The sequence below is a fragment of the Falco cherrug genome, chromosome 7 (genome assembly GCF_023634085.1).
Source record: "Falco cherrug isolate bFalChe1 chromosome 7, bFalChe1.pri, whole genome shotgun sequence".
Classification (NCBI taxonomy): domain Eukaryota; kingdom Metazoa; phylum Chordata; class Aves; order Falconiformes; family Falconidae; genus Falco; species Falco cherrug.
In genome coordinates this window covers 41,500,832-41,521,858 of record NC_073703.1, presented here as the reverse complement: position 1 = coordinate 41,521,858, position 21,027 = coordinate 41,500,832, and the positions used below count along the sequence as shown (strand labels likewise).

Here is a 21,027-nt window from a genome sequence, read left to right as displayed (position 1 = left end):
AATTAAAAGAAAAATAAGGAAATGACAGAGCTACAGTTCTGCTTAACACTAGTGAGTGTTTTATGGCTTATTTGAAAAAAAAACCACCAACCCAAAAGCAAACCACAAAAATTCCCAAGACTGTGTCAGGGTGTTAGGTTACAAACTGCTATAGGAATAAATATTTGCATAGACATTGTTGAAGGAAAAATATTTTCTTTAACAGACATAGCACACTGACAGATTGAAAATATTAAATATGTTCAAAACATGCATATTTGCATTACCTTTTTGTTCTGAAATAAAAGGGCAATAATACTGCTGAAATGGGTTATCTCCTTGATTAAGTCTTAATTCAGAAAATCCGTGCTGGTATTCGTCTCCCTGCTTTGCCTGGATGTTTCGATCAACTGCAGGACAGCTTTGAAACACTCTCGCTTTGAAGCCCGGAGTTTATTTCTGGATCACCCCATGATCAGCGAATACAAGCCAAAATATAAGTTGTTCTGAATCTCAGATTTCCTGTTTGAAGATGAACGGCAGAAACTTTTACCCATCCTAAAGTTCTTCTTTGTTGCATTATCTGAAGAACTTCACTTCATCAAGCATCCTGTAGCTAAATGACACAAAGCTGACCTTTCTATTACATCATTATTTATTGTCCCTGACAAGTAGACCATATATGGACATGTTTCTGGAACCTAAAGAAGAAAAAAAACCCTTGCCATATAATTTTGAAGTAAAATACGTTGTCCTGGAGAGTTTTATTTACTCAAGGAGAAGGGAGGTCCATTTTCTTTTCTTTTAGCTTCTGCTTGTTAAACAACGTGACCAAACATTACATGGGTAGTTACTGGTGTTTTAGAGTGGTTCGTGTGTTTTTAAGGCTGCAAGTTTGAGACTTCAGGATTCCAAAAGATGACAAAAGCAGCTGTGAACTTGTTCCAAGTAGTATTTGTAAGAGCTTACTAGTGGAAAAAAAGCTGCTCTTACACCATGTAAATGTGAACGACAGACTCCTCAAGGCCATAAACGTGAAATGGTAGCCACCTTCCCCACATGTGGCAGAGGGCAAGCTGGCCAAGGCAGAGATAGCACTGATCCAGGGGTGAGCTAGAAGAAAACAGTCAGGCACATACAGGAGAACTGACACTTGGATTAACTGGAACGTGGGGATAATAGTTTGGGAAGGTTTCTGTGTACTTGTCCAGCTAGTATGACGAATGAAGGGAAGCTATAATACACCATCACAATGATGCCTATGCTTTTTCCTTCAGTTCCTGCTTCACTATTTGCCATGGCAAAACATTGCATGTAAAAAGAATAAAACCTAGATTGCAATGGGTCTGGTTTACCTTTTGAGTACCTTGTTGATCCTCAGGCTAGCTGTACCCACCCTGTCAGTGCATAAACACTCCCATCTAAGTGGGCTTAGCAAGAACAATCTTGAAAGGAACCAATTTAACAAGACCGCATCATCCACTAATGTGTGATCCCTTGCAACTCACCTGCTTTGCTTGTAGTGTCTTTCAGGACCAGCGTCATTCCCTTTCCATGCTTGCTTCTCCATCCAACTTACTTCGGCACAACAGGATGGCCAGTACGTGACACGTCCCCCTTCCCTGCTGCCCACAAACCCATCTGCCCCTCATAACTAGTGCTAGGGCTATTGTTTTGTCCAAAGTTAAGGACATTCAGCAGTTACTGTGGCAGGTAAAGGAGCCTTGGATGTCATCACCAAGAGGGTGTGAAACTCTTATGCCCTTGACAACACGTCAGCCAACCCTCCACAACTTTTAAACAACACCCAGCACTTTTTTCCCCTATATTACTTAAAGATTGTAACCAGCCTTGGCTTAAACACAGGAGTGAATATCTCACATATTTAACCCTTTTGCTTGCCTTTGTGGCAGTCTCTTATTCGATCCACACCCTTGGCACCCTTACAGCCTGCTTAATGTCCCACTGAACTCAAGGAAAAATGCCAATACTGTGATGCAGAGTCACACTTGGCAAAGGCAAGGGTGCCTATGTCTCCCAGGATGGACCACTTGATTAGAAAAAAGATGTTGGGGCTCAAGGTCCCAGCAGCTATGAACATTGCAGGTGGTTCCCCATCCATTCACACCAAGCACACTGCAATTCCCTTCCCTCCCACATTCCTGGGTTTCCTTGCAAAGCCCTGTGCACCCCTTTGATACATTTGGAGATCCTATGAATGTTGCCACACCATTTTCTAATAAAAGCACAGGACTCTGCTTCAGAATACCTATTTTCAGATATCACTAGTTCTTCCTTTTGTCTTGAGTAAATCATGTAACTCCTGTGTGTCTCATTTTTTACATTAGTAAAGTGGGAATAATCAAATGCATTAAGTTCAGAGAAAAGTGCAAAATTCCTTGCAGATGGAAAGCCAACAAGAGTACTTATATGGATAGAGATTGCTGAATAAGACCTTGTTTAATTAGTATCTGTGAAATACTTTGTATCCTCAGAGGAAGACCTCATAGAAGTTTGAAATATTAATTACAGAAATGTTACTATACAGGAATGAAATCATACATTTGGGGGTTGAATTTTTTTCCCAATAAAACAATGTTGTGGCTTTATTACAACACACCCAAAGCATAATAATAACAATCATTATGTTTTATTAGCATTGCATCAGATTTGCTAATATTTCCCCTGGAGCACGCACAGTTATAGATCAGCATTTTCAGCTTAACCCCAAGACATTCCAAGAGATTACAAATGTCACCTGCAAAAATAAATAGATAAATTTACACTATTTTCTGGGACAGATACCAAACTCAGACGCTGCATATTAGATCTCTTTGCTTTTTCTTTAAATAGAAAATTATGGAAATAGCCAACTCATGATGATGGGGGAATCAGCTAGGATCTCATAAACAAGGTGCAATAAAGAGATTTGAATCTGAGAGAAGACAAAGAAGGATGACTGTATGAAAATAACATGTTTATGTTGCTTTTATTATCGCTGTTCATGCAAAATGAGCAGAAAGATTCACTTTAATCTTCGTGTTTCCTCAAAATAGCCAGCAGAAGTCAGGCTAGGAAAGCACATGTAACATTTCCATGATTGTTGGATTTGTTCAGAGTCTCTATTTCCATTAAGTAACCCTTCAGCCCTTACTAAGCCTTTCAGTTCTACTAAGCTACACAACTGAATCAGGCAACTGAGGCTGGTGAAAAAAAACAAAGTTCATTTGTGCATTCCAGGACACTGATGAGCTTGTTACAGGCTCATTTTGTGCAGAGCTGCCACAGATGTGCCATCACATGATGAAATGCAAGTGAAAATGGACATTAGCACAAACTATTATTTTTCATAGCCTATGACAACCAACAATGACTAACTCTACTGCATCCAAATGCTTGGCTCATGGGTGGGTGTTCTGAAAGGAGGGAAATACTGGTTAGTTGTGGCAGCAACAGTACCTGGACAGAAAGTCCTTATAATACTTTGCTACAGAACAGCATACTGCTTTGTGCACCAATTACCTGGAACTGTTCTCTTGTTACTTATATCTTGTTTGAACAATTTTTTTTTCCTGCAGAAAGACAACAACATGCTTTGTGTGGCATATTTCACTGAAATAGACCTAGGACACACATCTCTGTACTTTTTGTGATCATATTGCAGTGAGCAGAGCTTGGTGTTCAGTGTTGCCGTGCTGCGCTTCCATCAGACACTCCCAAAAACTAAGTGCAAACACCAGAACCAAAAGCAACTCTCCTGTGCCTCCTGCTACATAACTGATGTTCAAAAAACAAGACGATAGAAACTCCCACAGGGGAAGATGGTTTCCATTTCCTTTGCGAGAACTAATGATTGCTTTGGCCACAGTACCCTGAGAAAGGCAAGGAGCCAGAGGCACTTGTGTGGGAAAAGGTGGAGGATGTCACATGTGCCCAGGGGTAAGGACTAGAGTATACATTATTTCTTGCTGACTCTGCTGCCGGAATACTTCAGTGCTGGAAAGATATAGGTGTTTTGAGATCACTCTGCTAAGAACATAATCCCCCTTTCAGGAGGAATTTAACCCACCCTAATAGCTGCTGACCCACACCCCCGAGTCAGGGTGGACTTCGGCTCAGTGTATGACTTCCACCTCTGCACAGTGGCTCCCCACTGAAAATTTTTACCTTTCAGATACAGTCAAAATGCAATCCTCACTCCTCTGGAAATATAACATGAGCACAAAGGGAAACACCCAGTATCCAGGGTCCCAAGCCCTGTTTCAGGTATCTGATGACTCAGCCCAGATCTGCCCTGCCAGTGAGCTCTGGAAGAGCGTATAGCTACTGCCGTCACTGCCTCTCTGCAAATGTCATCATAAGGTCACATCCACTGACTCAAACTGAAAGAGGAATCAGTCAGAGGGAATGTGAAATGCTAATACGAAGTGAACACAACCCAAAGACTATATAAACAAATACGTGTTCCTTGGAGGAACAGGGGAAGCATGAACATTATCATTTAGTTACTCTTTGCTGTGCAAATATCATTTATATTATGTTATAATATATGTTGGTAAGAATTCTAATGAAAGACTTGTCTTTTTCTTGACCTTTACAAAACCCACAAAATTCAGAGATGTTGCTGCAAGCCCATTGCTCCAAGGCTCTTGCAAGGGAGAAGGAGAATGAGAATGGCAAGAGACACAGGCTGCTGTGAATAGCAAAAGTCCTGAGAAAAAGCAGTGATGGAAAAGTGACATCAATTTTGATGCAGAACAACCTTTCCAGAGTTTTTTCAAAGCAGTCTTTGGAAACATACAGCGGCCGTTTTCCTCTCCATTCAATCCCTTAGGCTAGTTTATAAACAGAGTCCCTTTTGATGCAGTTCTCTGGTACTCCCTAATTCCTTTAAGACTGATTTGTTTGTAACTGTGGTGCCTGCTGTATGCAATCAGACCTGCTGCATTGCTCTCCTTCCCTTCCCTCAATGACATGAGAACAGGCTTTCTAGATAAAAATCTGACTTTGCTTTATTATTGCCACAGATAAACAGACCTCAAAAAAAACAAAAGATGCCCCTACCTAAATTCAGAAGGTTGCAGAAATGTCATTGACTTTGAGTACAATGAAGTGCAAGGAATTACAACTTTCTTTATGCTTGGAGTTATACTAAGGCTATCAGGTGCCACCAGAGCAGCAAAGCAGCACAGGACCCTCCTGTGGACAGCCCAAGGGAGAAGTGGGGTTTTTTGGTTTTTGAGAGATGGGCTCCAGCCTGGCTTGGGATGAATGCCAAAGGCAGCCTCTGGCCACCCCCACTGGAACTGGGTTTGCTGCCATGGGGCTCAGAAACTCAAAGCAGGGGGACGAGCTGTCATGCACATTGACTCCTGCCATGCTACACTGGCCTACTCCCCTAGTGAGCTGGTCAGACCTGAGACATCGTCAGCTGCTGTGCTGACAAGAGCAGCAGAAGAACCAGAATAGACTGTACTAAAGGGCACTGCACCATTATCTCTGTTTACCCAATGCTGGTTTTGCTGTGTGGTCAAATTCATATGTAATAAATACAATATCTGACCCCCTGATCAAATGAACTGTCCTTCATACTGCCCTGAGAAAGCTTTGTTGTTCTGCACTGACTGCTTTGAGCATGCATGAGAGAGGACCAGAGGTTTATGCCCCCTTTAAGTTCAAATCACAATGCAACAGGTTTGTTTTACAGGACTGACATTTAATTATTTGCCCTACATCTCTCAGGTTAAATTTAGAGCTAAATTTAGGACAAGTGTCTGGACAGAATGTCATGACACCAGTGTGTATCTGTTGCACAACATGCCATACGAATATGTAATGTTCAACTCAGTTATAAATAACAGTACACTTACCTAATTCAGCAGGCTTCTGGACTCTATCTACTGAGCTGGTAAGCAGGCAGTGCAATAATAAGAGTCACAAGTATACTGAGGGAAGAAACACAACTGAAAGCAAGAAGACAGAAAAAAATAATCTTTTTCCGCATTTTTTCTCTCTTTTTTTTCCTAATCAAGTAGTAATTACTGTCCCATAGAAATACATGTATTACAGTCTAGATTATCTTAAAAATGGACAGGAATAGATAAAGTGGAATTGCGAAAAGAATTGTAGAATTTTTTTCCCACCGAAGTGAGAGATGTCTGATTCCTCAAGACCAGAGTTAAATGGCTGTCAAAACTCCCACCCTCAGCCTGGAAGAGGACAGATTCTTTCACACTGAAGAAGTAGCTTGCTAAATACATGACTCCTTCAGCCACAACAGGGCTAGATGAAAGCAGTCAGTGTGGCTGAGGCAGGGAGACCCACACCTCCAAACTAAGCATCGTTAGCTTCCTGAGCTGTGTTTGGAGATCATAGCTCCAGGGAAAACCTGAGTACAGGAAAAAAACAACTGTTACACAAGTGTCAAAACCACAAAGTGAGATGGAAAATCTGTTTAACACCTTTACGGTAAGATGAGAACAAGCACGACAGCAGAGATGAAGGCTGGAGTAAAAAGCTGAAATTCAGCTCTTGATGTTACTGAGAGCTGTGATAATAAACAGGATGTGTTTTCTCCATTTGAGCTTCTGCAATGCTTCTGTCCTTTGGCATTCATCTAGACCCACTTGTGGAGTGTTTTCACCAGGCCTTGGATGGTGAGGCTGTAGGCACTCTGGCCACGGCTGGGTGATGGCCATCAATGCCAAGCTCTCCTCTGCTGCCAGGAGCTGGCAGCCTCTGTGGCTCTTTGCTGCAGAAACATCCTTGTAGGTCCCCAGCTGGTGCAGAGTCCCTGTCCGCCTGTGTTCCTGGAGCTACAGCCTGGCAGAGGGAACGTCACTGGGATGAGACAGACAATGGTGAATGCTGCTGGCCATCAGATGGAGGGGCCAACAGCTGCAATGTGTGAATCAGCTTGGTATCAGGGCGCACTGAGAGCACCAAGGCAGCATGCAGTGCTGCCGAGCAAGCCCTGGGGGAGTGTGGGGAACTGACATTGCTGTGGCAGCTATGCAAAGAGAAGGTTTTTTTTCAAGGCATTAGAAATGGGATGCAAACAGCTCCCTGGGTCCCTAAGATAAAGATGATCCAGCCCAAGTGGAGGGGGCTGATACCTGACAGTTGCCCAGTATCTGATGGGAGCACATGCAAGCTCAGCCTGGGTGTGGGGGAGGGTGATCTGTCACATCATGGGCTACAGTGGGTACTGCCTGGTCCTCTCAGCAAAAAAAATCTCACCCTTAGGTGGGACAGTCTTCTGGGACCTGAGTGAGGCACATTACCATGTCAGTGTAGGGACATCTATGCATCCACTTTGTGCTTGCTCTCCAGATACCAAAGCACTTTGCTATGAGGGCATGCCAGCACAACACCCTTCAAAAGTGCTGAAATCATGTTTAGCATTTTTTCCTTTAATGAGTGATTTCCTATTGACCTGAGATTGTGAGACAAGTTTAAACTTCTTAAGCTACTCACAGTATATATGAATGTAGGTGGGTGCATGCAGAGTGTCAAAGATATTTTTATTGAAATGCTGCAAAGATTGAGTCATTTCTTGGTTGGCACATTTTATTTTTCATGAAAGTGGTTTTGCTTTCTCTGCTGCAATTGCACATCCTGTCTGTCACATTCATTGTGGTCACAGTTTTGTATCATTGGTTAATCTCTGATAACAACCTTAGTTTCTGTTGTTTAGTACCTAAAAATCAATCGGGCCAGTGGTCAGCTTAAGCAGACCACATAGGCTGACTCCGACAGTGGTGGTTTAGGAGCATTTGCAAGAAACTTCTGTCAGGATAAATAGTTCCACGCAGAGACATCCTGCAAGCTCATGAAGACTGGTTTAAATCTTCAAAACTTGGCACTTTGCAACCTAACCAAATACTATTCTGATTATTTATTCCTCAACAGTCCCATTTTCATGTAACACTGAACCCAAATTTGAATCTTGCTAAATTCTTTATCTCCATGACATTTTGAAGCAATGAGTCCCAGAGCCACAAATAGCACATTTCTGTGCTATTGTTGTCAGACTCCTGACAACCTCTTGCTGTGCAGCAGCAGAGACCCACATGTGGCTTTGAACACCAGCAGCAAGGACCTCCATCCCCATGGATGCTGGCACTGTGAGCCAGGCACTAGGGGAAAGCAAGGCTGCACGCACCAGCCTAGATTTTGACACACTGAGTCACACAGAAAGGACATCGAGGCATGCTGTGAACACCGAGTTCAGGTTGTGCAGGGAACTGTGGTTAGCTTTAAAACATAGTCAAAGAAAAAAAAATCCCAGACCTCGTATATGCATCAAGACTTCACTTCTGCAGGCAGCTCCTCTCAGTGAACGTGGCAGCACACTCATGGGCAGCCTGTGCAGCACAGGGCACCAGCAGAGCTGTAGACACCTTCGTGTCTGGCAAGAGCCAAAACACTCCCCTCAGAAAAAAGGTGATTGATAATGTAAATTTTCACCAGTGTTAAGAAAAGTCTCTGGCTATTGGTTCACTGCTCAGGATGTGAATAGGAATGGAGTGTTTCATAATAATTTTATTAATAATTTTATTTTTTTAGAAGGAGAAGAAAAAAGATTTACCAGAAACCACTGGAGTAATTGGAGGATGCTGCCTTCATCACTGATTTTTGTAACCACAATCTGTACCACATGTTTGGCCTCAGGATCAGTTTGTTTCTGCTCTGCATCACATATGTATAACAAAGCATGGGAACTAATATTCATTTAGTGCTGTGCTTGGTTATATTGGTTCAGTACAAGAGAAGCTGATGGAGTCACACTGGAGTAAGTGAGGACAAAACAATCAGTCAAAACTCACTCAGGTCTCATAACACACATAAATATGCAGAGAAAGAATAGATCAACCAGGCATTACCAACCTTTTCTTTCCCTAGTGTAACTGTACTTTATCATTTATGACAAAGTACTATCATCGCTTCTGACCCTTCTGTCATGCAAAACACACACGTGAATAAGCAGTCACTCTCTCTCGGCACATATATGTGCACATGTACAGATATCTTACTGGAGATCTGCTCTACTTGAGTGAAGAGGGTGAAGTCCTGTACCTGAGATATCCACTACAGGTACAAATCAGTGTGGCAAGAGGGTAGCTGGGCAAAATACTGCAGAAGGAGCAGGCTTTCTCCAGCTTTCTTCCAATAAAGAATTCCTTCATGTAGCTACAAGTCTGCTTCTACCTGCTTTCCATCCATCCTTAAGTTCTTCATTCAAGCTACAAACCTGACAGACTGGGCCAGACAATTCAGTCTTTTGCATTTATTTATGCAAAGAATGAGCTGATATTCAGCCATTAGAAATCAGTATATCCCTGTTTATTTCAGTGGAACTGTAATTACTTGTTTCCAAAGTAGGTGCAGCTCAGTCCAGGGAGCACTAGAAGCACTTCAGGGAGAGGCGTGTATGATCCATCATGAGATTTTAAAAATTGTGTATCAGATCTGTGAAACAATGTGGCATGCAAATGGCATACACTGACTTGCCGTATGACGTTCTCATGATACATTAACACTTTTCCTTTTTTTGAGCTCCAGGGTGATAGCTTATGTCTGGTAAGAAACAAACAGTAAGACTTCAGGCTCATTGGAGAGGAGTGAAAAGCTCTCTGCTGATGCCATATGGCTCAGGGTAACTTTCGGACAACCACAGCTGCAAATAGACCTGGAAAGGACCTGATGATGTACTTGTGCACAGAATCCACCACTGTCTGAGCACAGCATCAATGAAATATAAAAAAGAGGCGCTCATTATGCAGATGGTTAGGCTGACTTGGAGCAAGCAGAAAAAAAAGTTTCTCCGGTTTGTCTTAGGAAGTATATGTCTTCAACATTGTGGGTGGACAGGTCGGAGTTCTGTACTGGCTAAGCATCCTCAGGGAAAAGTCATAATACAAATTAGCAGCACAATATTCATAGTAGCAGAAAACCAAAATAAATTACATAAAAAGAAAGCTAAAATTACATATAACTAAAATGGCATAATCCAGATATAAGCATGGGTCTGTACCTCTTTTGCTTATTCTGTAAAGTAAGAACACACTTCACTGTGCAAATCAAACCTCTTCGCTGAGAGGACTGTAGTTTGGAGGAAGATAAAAAAGATAATATTTGTCTGTCTCTGCATGTGCTGCAGTAGATGTGCACACACACACACAGAGATACAAAGAAAGGACTGGGAACTGTGTGTGAAAAAGGACAGCACCAAGTAAGTCAAAAAGCTTCTGAAAAATAAAAGAAATCTAACCCTGTAACCCTTCAATTCTGTTTGCATCATTTGCACTTGGAGGCTTCCTGGGAATAGATTGTATTGAATTTGTTACAATTGATTTTGAAGCTTTCAGGCTGAAATTTTCTCCAAGGTGTTATGCATGGCAAGGAAGGGACATTTACCCAGGTAAGGGTGTTAACATGACTTGTCAGGTCTCTGCATAGCAGCATGCAGAAGAAATATTTGCCAAGGCAAGCCTCGAGGCCCATGATCACCTGCCTCACCATGGCCAAGGCTGCCAGGGGAACAGGGGCTGCAGCCATGGCTGGGAACGCCACTCCCCACAGGTCCCCCTCTGCTCAGTGGAGGTTGACAGCAGATTCGCATCCATCTAGAAATTTATATTGCTCCAAATCATAGTTTGGTACAAATAAGACAAAGGCAGCTGGGTTGTGTTGAAGCAGGCAGAGGCTGTTAAAAACTGTTTTCCCCCCAGCTCTGTTCCATCCTTTTGCAGAAGTCATCAAAATACGCGTGGCTTAGTACATAGAGAACTTGCATGTTGAGAAAGATTCCTGCTGTGCTTCCAACCCATCATGAGAAACTGGGGGTCCCCAGCAATCTCAGATGAGGCATTTGCTGCAGCTGCAGAACGGCAAAAGTCAGCCTAACTTGTTTTGCTGACCCAGTTGGGTCAGTGCAGGTAGGTGACTTCAAATCCCACCATACTCTTGAATATAAAAGAAGAAAACTTTATGGGGAACATGCTGGTTGGAGAATCTCAGAAATAGCAGTGTTTTAATGAATTTAGGATAAAAAGGAAGAATAATTGAGTAGTAACTTTTCTGTACACATAAAACAGCTCTATCTGTAAACTAAGTGCTGTGCATTTAAAGGTGTCATCCCAGAAAATAAAAACAAACTGGGACGATCTCAGTAGGCACTGCCTGAATTTAAATTAGTCATGCAACATGGGGAAGGGAGACTGTAGAAGGCAGTGAGATGATTCATCATTGCAAAATCAGAATTTATAACAGATAATATGGCGTCAATAAAAATAAAAAGACAGAACACCACCATGCATAATATGACACATATGTGCACAACTGGTTCATTCAGCCCCAGAAAAGCCTAGGACAGATCTGAGAAACTAAGTATGTGCAGCTGCTGCTCACACGTGAGTCCATGTAATCTATCCCTCAACTGTAATGTGCCCACCACCGTGGTATCTATTTACATACTGCAGAGCTCTGTCACATACATACGTTGACCTGCTTTACCTAAATTGCCACTCAAACCTACTTGATCAGCTGTCTATGTCTAGCTGACTTGCCCCATCAGCCTTCTCAAAATGGTGCAAAAGATCCAAGGGCACAGTCCTTCCTATGTGTGTTGGCAGCATTTCTTTCCAATAAAGCATATCTTCAGAAGGATCAGCCACATACCAGACATGCCCATTAGTTTTGCCCATTTCAAGACCATTCTTCTGCAGCTTGCCCTTAAAGATCTCCACCTCCTGTAAAAAAAGACTCTAGACTTCCAAAACTTATAACCATAAACAAATCAAATGCATAATATCACTTAAGGCATTTTGTATGGGACTAATCCTGGAAGAGAAGCCTCATTTTTCACCCCATACCCACCATGCTTATTGCGTGCCCAGTGGAAAATCAGTAGCTGGGACCATATCTCATTTTCTCATTTGTAAAACCTATGAGAACAGGTACTTTCTCCAAGATTTCAACAGTTGTGTCCACTGAAACAATCTCTGCAGAGGTGTCAGGACAAACATTTCATCTGAAGAAAATCCTCAGGAGCTGTTTAGCATCCATCCATCCAGAAGGATCCATTCCAGAGACCATCATGCTCTGAATCATACTGATAAATATATATCAGTCTTGCCTATCAGGATCTGGGCTTGCAGATTTATAAAATTTCAAATCTTCAGCGTTAAACATTGATGTTAAACTTAAAACAGAAATGCAATACAAAGGCTGTCATGCTGGTAATTTCTAGGTTGAATTTTCCTGTTGGAAAACCTGCCTGCCTCCTGAATCCTTTCTCCGTTGTGCAATATGATGCAAAGTGACTGCTGCCTGGCCCCTGAGTGCAGTGCTAAAGCATAATCTTTGCACCAGCTTGTCAAGAAGCTGAACAGGTCTGTTTTATGTTCCCCCAGTCTGTATTTAGTCCACTTTGTCCTCATAAGGAGCCCTGCTCATACAGATACATATATTTATAAAAACACCCATTCATTTTGTACGTAGAAGATTTCAAAGTACAATCGTCTCTGTAAACACTGTGACCAAAACCCCTTTGGGGTTGCCAGACCAATGACAGAAACTCTTTTCTTTGTCTTAACTCAACCCTTTCTCATCTTTGCTATCATGCACTGCTGAGCAGAGCCGTGTCATTATATGCCATGGCAGTGCACCACATATCCTTACTATTATCAGGCTTAAGAAACATATTAGGGAAAAGATCGTATCACTGCAAGCTGGTATTTCTCATACAAGGTCTGATTCAAAAAGCAAATTCTTGATCTTTGTTAACATGCAGTGTACCCTTTCTTTAAAAAGCAAAATCTAATAAAATACATCAGGTTTCTTATTACATTTTCGTTTAACTTAATATTAACCTGAAAGAAATGTTGAAATCATGAAAATGACAGAAATGACCTTGCTTCATAAAATATAATTTTCCAAGTAGTGTAATTGTTTTTGAAACCAATCAAGCTGAGTAAAAATCAGAATATTAAACTTCCCCTGTCATCAGTCCATAAATTTTTAAAGAACTTTTCAAACCATCACTGCATTTAGTATGCTACGGACAAATCTATTGGAGACAAGATGCATCCTGCCCTCAGCTCTTCTAACTCCCCTGATTATAACACCAATGAATACAACTGGTTCCCTTTCAACATACATCAGCTTCACCGAGCTTATGAATTGGCCAAAGAAATAAACAGTTGTGCCTCAAAAGAAAATCACTAACCAGGAATATTATCAAAAGATATCTGATGAAAGTTGTTGGCTGGTCAATCTTTGCTGGCAAATAAGTAATGCTAATTTTTTGAAAACATCTCAATTGAGAAATTTTCTGGCTGATGCAAACACCTTGTCCTACATTGGTGGTGTTACCTGCCAGCAGAGAGAGTCCAAGTCTGGAGTGAAGATAACCAAGGCAAGCTAAAAATGTGCCCTGCATGGTCTAGGGGATAGACAGCATCATCAGTACTAACATATGGTCAGTCCCTTCCTCTGGTCCCCAGGGGAGGGGAGAAGAAATGGTTATGTCCAGCCCTCTCTGAGAGACGAGGGATGGGTCTTGCTCTCCTTGCTCTCATAGTGCAGGTATAAAGCCAGAAAGACTTACAGTCCTGCATGCCACTCAGCTTTTCTGCATATCCTTGGGTAACTGTTCTTTAACAGCTCTACACAGAGAAGGTCAGAACATTATGGACTCTTTTCTAAGGGCAAAACACCTCCTGAAGTCAAAGGCCATTTCACCATGTACAGGCAAGAGAACACCAAGTAAGAAACCCATGCTTTGGGTGATGCTTTGGTTCCTTTGATTATTGTGTATTTTTCCAGAGAAGAAGAAGACAGGTGTCACTCACGTCCCCAACATCTATGAGGTTGGATAAATCTCTTTGCCTATTCTTGTGTATGTCAGAGAATCTCAGGGAATGGCATTCTCTCCTTAAATCAAAGCAAACCCTTAACTCTGCCCTCAGTGGACAGTGCACGTGTCAGCTAAGCTCACCCCAGGTGTTTTCAGCTATTTCTGTTATCGTTTGGATCCAAGTTTGGGCCCCTAGAGAAGGGAGTGCATGGCACTCTGTTCTTCAGGAAAATTACCTTAGTGCGGTGTATCGACAGCCGAGGTGAGGTGGTGTCATGAGTGCAGGAAGCCAAGCATACGGTAGATTCAAAGGGTCTATTCAAATTTGAGCTGCACCACATTATTATACAGGGGCTTCCCTCAGACAAAATTATGCATCAGAAAAATTATGCATCTTTTTATACATACAATAACCCAAAAGCATTTATTCATTTTCAGAAAAAGGTAAAAATCAGGAGTGCAACCAAAGAAAAGACATATAATGTATTAAGGAAATAAATCTTAATACCAAGTCTTCAACAATAGCATCTGTAGTTATGCACAGCTCCTGCTTGGTTCATGACATGTTTCAAGTCCTACCTCATGCACTTTCTTCTCCGTGCAGAAAGCGGGACATGCCTTGGCACCTGCCCAGCTTCTCTGGCCAGATTTGTCCTGTGTATCTGTAGGCACTGAGTGATGCTCCACCGTCTTACCACCTTACGCTCCCCTGAATCATGAGCAAGAGATATGGTACCTCCTTGGGCATTGCAGAGCTTGGGCGGGCTGCACTGGCTTTAGCAGGGGGTTGGACTAGAAGGTCTCCAGAGGTCCCTTCCAACCCTGACCATTCTGTGATTCTGTGACCTCTCAGGCTGTTTATTTTTGTTCATCAGCTTCAGAGTTGGTTAATATTCTAACTTTAGCACCTCCTCAACATGCCTAGAGATAACCAGGATGCCCTCTACCCTGTTAAAAGCCCCACACAAGGTTAGATCTTTCTGGAGGTTAGGCCCATATCTAGCAAGTTCATCCCACACTGGCCAGCGTGTGACAATTTACTATTCATTTAAACCAATGGCACCAAAACCAGCATAAAGACAGCACTGAGTGAGGCTTGGCTACGGCCTGGGCATTTCCCAGCTTGACCTAGTCAGCTCCATGGATGTCAGAGACTCCGAGGGCTGCTCAGACCCACGTGGCAGTGTCCCACCAGCCTCACTGGTCATAATGGTACAAGTACAGCCCAGCCCACCACCGTCCCCTTTGCTGCTGCTTAGCTGCATGCCTGATCAAAGGGTTTCTTGCCACTGTATGCCTTTGGGTGCTGTGGCAGGATGGGACCTTGGGTCATGGTGGCTCCTAGCATGGCCAAACAAAGTCTCATAGTTTACTTTGACAAAATGGGAACTTCTTAAACTGTTGCACTCCTGCTTAGGTTTGGGGTCACCACTTAAAGTGTATGCATGTACTATGAGGGTGAGAGGGTGGAATCTGACATTTTGGCCAGCTTTAGGACAAAGAGTTATTGTACTCTGACCTGGCGTTATGCAAGCACAAGAGGATTTGCTATGTGTCTTTACTGACTTGCAAAGCCAGTTCTGTTGGTTGGGCCCCAGCAAGACGCCGGAAAGCAGTGCCAACACGCTCCAGAAGACTCCACTTCTAAAGAGAGGTCAAAGTCAATCATGTCACAGCAGAGCTTGTTGCCAAGAGGCAAGAAATTAAAGTGAGGATGGAAGCTGTGTCCCAGCGGAGAGCAGAGCTGGCCGCCAAGCACAAGATGTAAGCATCCTTCTCACTCTGTGCTAGGAGAGCCCTGGCATCAGGGCTTAGTCTTGCTTCATCCCTCAGTGACTCTCTTCTGGCTGTTCACAGGGAGCATTTGCACATTCAAACACATTGCAATTGGTAGGAAATTTAAGCAACAGGCATAGTCCATTGGAGAAAGGCTTGACACTACAGTGTGCTCACTGCCTCCTTCCCTTTCTCACAAGTGCACATCCCTCATGCAGTGGCAGGAGTGACTTTCACATCTCACCATGACCTGTGAGTCACTGCTGCAGCCTGCATAGACTGAAGCCTGGGTCTTTGCTTGTGCTGTAAAATATTTTGACTTGGGTTCAGCAATGACACTGGGGGCAGTTACTGGGGACATGAGTGTCTTATCCCACGCTCCATTCCTAGTGTGGACACTTCAGTTGCTTGGGACTTGATCTGCTGGGAGCTAATAAATCTACCCAGGACACTGCATAATCCAGCAGTTTACCATGTCCCTAAATGGAGAGCTTCATCCACCTGTTAAATGCATCATTTCGTTTCTTTTGTGCCTGAACAGGAATCAAACTCTAAAGTTTGTTATGTTTTTAAGGCTAATGGTGTGAAGAGAAAACGAGCAATCCAAACTACCAAGCAGAAGTAGAGTTAAATGAAATGACTGAGAGAAAAATAAACTGGTAGCAGAGGTTGAAAAATTGAGTCAGGTAAGGGCTAAGTTCCCCCTGCCACAATATCAGATTGTGTAACACAGGGCTGCCTCTGTCTGCACACGCTCTCATCCAACTCCATGCATCTCCATTATTCCAATGATTCACTTAATAAAACAAATTAGCAAGATAGCACAGTATTGGTAATAGAAGCAAGGCACTAAAAGGGACCTATTGCATCTTCAGGCCTCGTCCCTTGCTATTGTTAGTAAGCATTATGTACAATCCTTCTTCAGAGTATAATAAGACCCATCAAAAAATGAGCAAGGAAATCTGGGCTAGACACAGTAAGGGGCTGCAAGAACTGCTGAGCTGGGCAGTGCAAATCCTGATTTATAGCCAAAGGGGACTTGAGATTTGGGAGCTCACGTTCCTTCTGCAGTCAGCGGGGATTAACCCCTGTTTTCTACCCTGGTTGTCGGCAAGAAGCTGTGCAAACATGTGGGTAGTGGAGCGCTGCCTCCCCCTCCTCTAGTCATGTTTGAAATATGGCTCTCAATGAATATTACTAGAGGCTTGGACCTCACAGACTGATGCAGCCTCACAGTGAGGGGCCCTCCACGTTTAACCCCTAGGACATCAGCTGGTGGTCAGCCGCATCTGCTGGGACTCAGGTATGAGCAAAAGCATGAAGCTGCTCAGCGTGTGGAGACGCAGAGCTTGCAGCTCCCTGGAGACTCTCAATGCCTATGGGAGAGTGCTACGTGATTTAGGCACCTCCAGCATTCGAGGGCTTTCAAGAGGCTGTAGCCTGCAATGGCAGCATGCAAAGGGACAGTGTCCAACGTGGCTCTAGCCCCAGCTCCCATTACACCCAGTGATGCATTGCTCAAGACCTCTCTCCTCTGATTACAAACTTTCTTGTAATTGACTCATGACCCTTTATTTCTTTTGCTGCCAGCTCTGTCCTTTAGCTTAAGTGGCTCTTCATTCTCCCCCGTGTTATGCCCTTGCTTTATTTATAGAAAGCACTGGTATCCACTCTGGGATACTTTCTCGCCAATGTTAAGCCAGCCAAGTCCCCCTTCTCCCAGACCGGCTCCCAGTGCCCCTGCTCTGCTCAGCTCTCCCTGGCTGCACCTGTCTAGTCTGAGGTTGCCTTTCATGAACAGTGCACACAGTATTTGGGAGTAGATCTCGTTAATGTCTAGTACCACAGGATGTTAGTACTTGCTATTATTAAGTATTATAATTATTAGCATTCTTCTTATTTCAGGATGCAATTGGGAGGCTGAACTGTCAGAATTGTCAGATTTCCACCTCAAAGGACAGTTGCTTTTATATACTTCTCCAACATTATTGAAATCTTCTTCATGTGGCATAACACAATTGAAAGCTCCTTTCACACCAAAGGGTCCCTTTAACACGAAAAGATCCCGTTAACACCAAAGGATCCCTTTAACAATATACTTCATTCTCACTGTTTGTACTAACCCTTCTAAAATAGTCTTGGGTATTTCTTAATTTTCTTTGCAGGCAGCAAAAGCTTGAGAGGAAAGTTGCTAAATACAAAGTACATACAGATTTCGTACTCAAAACCAGTGACAAATTGCCTGACAGCAAGTGCTGCTCTGAGGCACCTGCTGGGTCTTTCTCTGTAGTAACAGCAACTGTCGTCGTCTCCCTTTGCTCCTGAGCTGTGGTCGGGTAAATGCAGTCGCCAGCAATACCAGCTGTGCAGAGAGGTGTGCTTGGGTCTAGCTGGCAGCTGGTGGCATGAACAGCAGGGAGCAAGACAGACCCATGTCCCTGGGGTTGAGCCTGTGCGCCCGGGCAGCACTTTTAAGCTGTAGGTAGAGGGCAAGGGAGCCAGATCCCTTCTATAATAGCTGCAGCCCAGTTTGACCATGGGATCTGCATAGCCTTCTGGCTGGGAACTAGGAGCACACTCTTCTGCAGCTGATAGCAGCACAAGGGACAGAAACACTCAACTTACCAATACAGCTGTGCTTGGGAAGAAAGTAAGTCAGGACTGCATAGTGCAACTTAGCAGCATCACAGCAATTAATTGATGATGTCCTTTTGGGAACTGGGTTAGGCCAAGGTGACATGAAGTCACTGAAAGGATTCACAACGTGTTTCATTTCTACCTTGCTGAGCTTGTCTGCTATTGAAGGTGGGATCAAACCCATGCCTCTTGCATTGGGAGCTCTTAGACTTGCAGACTCCATCTGTGTACTGCAGTCAGCAGGGCTGCTGTGCCTGAGGAAGAAAGCAGTGATGCTTGGATGGCTTCATCACACTATCATTGCAAGCACAAACTGGACTGAAAGTGGCTACGAACACCCTAAGCCTCCTGACCCCATTGCTTCCCATTTCCATCGCTGGCTGTCAGCTCTGTTGTACTTCTGGCTCCACACAACCATACAACACTTGGGTAAAGCCAGCCTGAAGAAACCTGCCTGGACAAATTGCAGCCCATTGGGCATGCTTAGCACTTTTCTCAGACCACACAGACACATCCTTGGCCCCCAGGAGTTAGGTTTTGACCATGGTTGGATTTCTCCCTCCAGGCAACTGTGGACCTTGCCCTAAAACGGCTTCAGAGCTCATGCTTGCCTGGGAGCATTGTGGATGGGAGACAGCTCTGAACTGCTTCCACCCTTTTGTGAGTGACACAATCTGGTTTTCTCCACTTATTTATTGGAGGATTAGAGTTGCAGTAGAAGAGGTTCCAGACTGTTTCATAGCTCAATGTTTTTCAGAAAATTGGTTGTGACCCCTGTGGCCCCATGCAAGGCAACCAAGATGGTTGTGATATGTTGAAACATTTATTACACTATAAAATGAATACAGTCCTGCTCCCTATCCACCTCTACCCCTGCCCCCCGCCCCCCCCCCCCCCTTTCTAAGGTCAACTGTGCTCTATCAGCTTCTCCAAACAAGCAAGTCAGTCCAACAAGCTTTGATATTTTTTTCTCTTGCTTTTATAACAAATATACTGGGGTCAAGGGAATATTTGTGTTAGAATGAGAGGGGCCACCACCCAGTGGAGGCTGTTAAACATAGATCCAGCTTGCAGAAAGCTCATTTGGTATCAACAAACCCATTTGTGTTTCCATGATGTATTTAAACACTTAGGTGATGTTCTTTTAAGTAAATTCACTGATGTGTTGTTTACATACAGGTAAAGGAACCTGCCTACCGTTACCAAACTCTCTAATTCTGCTGTTACACATATCTTACAGAAGATGCATTAAATGCACTTTCTGAAATGCATCTTAAATCCTACCTGAATCCTTTCAAGCTTTCCAGGTCTTTGGGTTTTCAGTCCAGTCTCAGTCTGAAGTGATAATTCTGCACCAAAAGGTTTATCAGCAAGAGCTATTTAACACCAAGTCAGGTGTTAAGCCTATAAATAGTTTGTCTTGGCAACATTTAGACCTTGAGCTATGAAAAGTCACTGGCTTGTTTTCACTATGAGGTCAAGTCTGTTTGAAGGAATAGTGTGTTTAAAGGACACAGAAATCCCCATGCAGACTTAAAAAAAAAAAAACCAACAACCAAAACCAGCAAAACAAACAAAAAAAAAAAGCCCCCAAATCAAACCAAACCAAACAGATTCTCTTAAAAAACCATTTCACTTACTGGTGTGAAGTCTCACAGTGGATTAATTTCCTTGTTGGGTCACTACAGACTCTGGCTGTATTCATATTCCATTCACGGAGCAACACCTTACTTGGTGAAGAGTCTTCCTCCTTTCCATCCTTATCACCATATTTTCCAGAAATCAGATTCCCCGGGATTAGAAGCTTAAAGCCCTCAGTAGTAGACGTATGAAGTCCAATACACTTCCCTGACAAAACCTTGAAATGAAACCAGTTCAGCCTCCTTGTTTTCTTACCTTTCCACACTCTTGGAGTAAAACAGGGTTGTTCGCTTTTGTCAGACATCCACCAGCACAGGCACTTCACATCACTTTCTCACACCTCAGACTAGCTGAAGTTTTGGACTCAACAGATTAAACAGTGGTCTCCACCGTTCAAGCAGGGGTGGGGAAGGAGGCACGGTGTGGCTTTTTCTTAAGAAGTCTGTTTCAAGCCTTTTCAAAGTTGCAGGGAAACAACCTGAAAATGTGAAACTCCCACATTTAAAAACTGGCAAGCACGAAGAACTGCCATTTTCTATTTTTGGAATTTGTGATTGTGGAGATGACCTCCAGATGAGAAATCTGAGTGCTGAGATATGAATGTTCCTAACTCGTCAACTTGAATCAATTCCCAGGAGTGCTAGACACACTCCCCAGCAGTGAGATTAGGCTGTTATGCAGAGGTCCTGGTCCTTCGTGGATTTTGGAAGGTGCAGGCACTTCCTCAGAGGTCCACGAGCAGTCAGAACAACCCATCCTGCAGGAAGAAATCTGCGCATCAGCAGGATTTGGCTCCTACCATGCAAAGAAAAGACAATAAGGTATATGTGATAGATGATAGGTAGCACCTCTGTCTACTTTGTGGTTCATTTCCCTTGTGCCCTTCTAGCGATTATTTGGAATACGGTGAGAGCTATCAATAGGAAGCACGAGGCTCTCAGCTACAAACCAGAACTTGATAACGAATTTAGCCATCCTGTCAGATGACTACAATTAAAACCAGCGTGACCTTGAAGCCTTGCTATAGGAACATGATACCATAAAAACTGTAATGTTACTAAGCATGTTATTTATGGTTTATAGGGTGGTATTTAGGTCAACAGAGTCATGCCACCTAAAAATCAAATTCTTTG

The 21,027-nt window shown here is 43.2% G+C and overlaps 1 long non-coding RNA gene across 1 annotated transcript; it reads right to left on the bottom strand.

Annotated features, from left to right (window-relative positions):
• Positions 1-271: 271 nt before the first annotated feature.
• LOC106631157 (uncharacterized) lies at positions 272-20,790 on the bottom strand. The gene is made up of 4 exons (XR_001334668.3): positions 19,894-20,790; positions 6,441-18,507; positions 5,850-5,942; positions 272-2,737 (listed from the first exon to the last, which is right to left on the bottom strand). It is a non-coding gene; the product is annotated as an uncharacterized LOC106631157 (long non-coding RNA).
• Positions 20,791-21,027: the final 237 nt, after the last annotated feature.